Source organism: Mastomys coucha, unplaced genomic scaffold (assembly GCF_008632895.1).
Source record: "Mastomys coucha isolate ucsf_1 unplaced genomic scaffold, UCSF_Mcou_1 pScaffold7, whole genome shotgun sequence".
NCBI lineage: Eukaryota > Metazoa > Chordata > Mammalia > Rodentia > Muridae > Mastomys > Mastomys coucha.
Genome location: NW_022196913.1, coordinates 91,690,271 through 91,693,866, shown reverse-complemented (window position 1 = coordinate 91,693,866; position 3,596 = coordinate 91,690,271). Strand labels below are relative to the sequence as shown.

General features: G+C 47.3%; 1 pseudogene across 1 annotated transcript in view; it reads right to left on the bottom strand.

Annotated features, from left to right (window-relative positions):
- Window positions 1-1,349: 1,349 nt before the first annotated feature.
- Window positions 1,350-3,596, bottom strand: part of LOC116082285 — a 2,481-nt pseudogene continuing 234 nt past the window's right edge. The window contains exon 2 of the transcript XR_004115233.1: window positions 1,350-3,234. The product of XR_004115233.1 is annotated as a DNA replication licensing factor MCM7-like (transcript). The remainder of the gene's footprint in view (window positions 3,235-3,596) is intronic.

Genomic DNA, 3,596 nt, shown 5'->3' with positions numbered 1-3,596 from the left:
CAAGCATGGAGTAATTGCTGATGGCTAAGCATGACTGGTTTCTATCTACTCTCAGCTAACAGTTTTCAGTTATTTGCCTTTTCTTCATGTCATGATTTGAAAGCCAAAATTTTATTTTTATAAGCCAAATACTAAATGTGTCACTGTATTAGTTTAAAAACAATTAGAGGGTATTGTTCTTGGTTGCCTACTATAAGTAGGTAATAAGACTCCATTGCTGAAAACACCACTCATGGTGGTTACGGGAGATAGAAAACCCAATCTCAGAATGACTCGGAAACTTCATTCTTGTTGGCCATCTTCCACGCTAATGGGAGGAGCTGTGCAGGTAGTTGTGGGAGAAATGTCATTAGCGATCTCCCCAGCAAGGGACCCCGAATGCTAGAATATGAACCAAGGAAGACATACACATGCTCTGATATGCTAATGGCGTGGCAGTTGTGGAGTTAGCCAACAGCTTTGATTGCATCTGAAATCTCATCCAAAAGAGGAATTCTCATCTAGTTGTGTAAACATAACGACTTGGGAGGTCACGGATACTATGTGGGGAGCATATTATTGTTCTGGGTGGGGTTTTTTTGTTTGTTGTTTTGTTTTTGCCAAATGTACATACTCTCTGATTGCCTTTTAACTATGTTTATTCTCATAGACTAGTGGTACTCTCAGTCTAGGTCAGTGAAGTGCCTTTTTACAGTGTTCAATAGTTAATAAAGAGACCCGTAACTGGTCAAAGGGTTGACAATAACGTGGCAGTCATGTCACCTGAACTAAATGGAACTTGTATATTAACTCCGTCTTGCAGCCCCCCCTCCACTACCCAAAGCTCGGGGAACATGGAGGGAGCAGAAAGAATGGGGGAGCACAAGGATGAGGAGGAGAAATGCTGCCTTCCAGATCCGAAATGGCACTTGCACTCATGAAACCACAGGAATGCAGCTACCTGCCTAAAAGCAAACCATGCAATGTGGCAGCATGGATGGGTGAGAAGCTTAGGAATATCTCCCCATACACAAGGGGCTTGTCATTGGCAGTTAATGACTGCTGTGGGAAAGGGAGTCATTTTTCTTTACAGGCTTCTGTTAAATTGCCTGTGCTCTGGTGGGTAGCCTCATATTCTAAAAATCTTTTTAAAAAATTTGAAGGGCTAGAGCCAGGCACAATGGCACATGCCTTTCCCAGCACTCAGGAGACAGATTCGGGCAGATCTCTGTGAGTTCAAGGCCTGACTGGCATGCAAAGGGAGCTCAGGGCCAGATAGGGCTACACAGTGACGTTGTGTCTCAAAACAAACAAAACCAAAAACAAAACAAAACAAAACAAAAACTAACAAATCATTAACTTTTTTTTGGCAGTCAAAATACTTTATTGGAAAAATAAAAAAGTGCAGCATGGGAAAATGAGATTTTTCTTGAGGGGGCATCTGGCACACCCTCTGGCGTAGGCAACAGGACTTAAAAAACTGGCTATCAGACAAAAGTGATCCGTGTCCGGGAAGTATTGACCTGCCAGACATTTAGCTCCTCATACTCATCCAAAGCTGCCTGGAACTGGGCTGGTGTGAAGCCACTTGATATGCAGCGCTGTTCTGCCTCAGAAAAGCGGACACTCCGCCCCCCTGACACCAATTCATGGACGGTGGCAAATATCACATCTGTTGGCCTCTGGGTCCTAGCAGTTTGTCCCTTTTCACCTAGATGGGAGTCCTTTGACATCTCCATAAACCTTACGTCTTCATTTAAATCTTCCTTCTCCACAATATCTACTATCCGAAGGCGAGCCAGAGCAGTGGAAAGTCGGAGAATGGCCAGCAGGGTCCGGGCAGAAGTATAGGTGGCATCCTTACTAGCCCGAGGCCTCTCGCCTCATCTCCACATATGCTGCAGTGATGTAGTCAGCCAGAGATTCAGGCACTGAGGGCTGCCGACTCTGCTGGTGGACATAGGTGATGTGCTAGGCCAACCGGAGGTCACTATCTCTGTTGGGCCGGTCTTGAATCAGCCAGAGGAGGTCAAATCCGAGAAAGCAGAGCAGCTGGAAGCTCTATATTCTGCTCCAAACTGCAGCGGGGGTTATATTGTCCATAGGCAGGGTTGGCTGCAGCCAGGATAGAGCATCGGGCATTGAGTGTGGTGAGAATTCCTGCCTTGGCAATGGAGATGGTCTGTTGTTCCCTAACCTCATGGATGACTGTGCTGTCAGCCTCAGCCATCTTGTCAAACTCATCAACGCAGCACGCACCCTGGTCAGCCAGCACCAGGGCGCCACCTCTAAGGTTAGTTCCCCACTCACAGTCTCTCAACACAGCCGCTGTGAGTCCTACACCAGAGGAGCCCCGGCCTGTTGTGTACTGACTTCCGGGCTCCAAACGGTCAATGTAAGATAGGAGCTGAGATTTGGCCACACAGAGTAAACCCTGTGCCATCTGTTGGAACCCCGTGCGCAGGACTGGCAAGAAGATGCCAGTGACGCTGACATTGTCCCCAAGCTGGGCAGTCCTTGTGTTCTCACCTTCTAGAACCACTGTGATGCTACGAGGAACTTGGTCACTATGTTCTTGAATCTTCATTTCCTGGAATTTGACAAATTTGGAGCCACGAGTCTGTAGGTACAGATGACCCCCGCCCTCTAGAGCGATTGGTTTGGCACTCTTGGCTGGGGCACATCAGAGGCATGAATGTGGGAGACTGGATCAACTGGTAGGTCTCTGCCCCACACTGATCGCAAGTGTATGCACCCACCACCATCCTGGGCTTGACTTCAGACACACGAGTGACAATGCCACGCACAGTTAACAATTCCCCCACAGAATCAACTCCTACTTCCCAGATCACTCAAGGCTTGCTGCTACTTGGGCCTTGGAAATACAACTCAAATCTTCGCATGAGCTCAGAAGGATACTGGTTTGGGGGGTTCTGAACTGCCCCAGGGTCTCTGCTTCGCTGCTCCATCATCAGCCAGTGTTCAATGTAAACATCCAGGACATTCTTATTTACCACCTCCTTTTCCTTGTACTCAGGTAGAAGCTCCTGTACAACATCAGCAAACAGCCTTGGGTAGCGCTTGGTATTCTCACAAATTGAGTCAACCAACTCAGGGTCATCTTCAGCTATATCATCTAGGTCCACATACAGTGCCACTTGTTCCCGATGAGCCAGATGAACCAACTGGGTCCTATACTTGAACTGCTTCTTTCCAAGTTCACCATCATAATAAAATTCTTGGAGGAATTTCTTTTTTTTATTATTAGATGTTTTCTTATTTATAATATCTCCTTTCCCAGGTTCCCCTCCAAAAAAAGAAAAGAAAAAAAGAAAAGTAAAAGAAAAGAAAAAACTAAAGCAATCCCCTGTTCCCTCCCCCCTCCCACTGCTCACCATCTCACCCCCTCCTGCTTACTGGCCCTGGCATTCCCCTGCACTGGAGCATAGAACCTTCACTGGGCCAAGGTCCTCTCCTCCCATTGATGACCAGCTTGGCTATCCTCTGCTATACGCATGCTGCTGGAGTCATGAGTCCCCGTCCCCACGGCCCCCCATGTGTACTCTTTGGTTGGAGTCTTAGTCCCTGGGAGCTCTGAGGGTACTAGTTAGTTCATA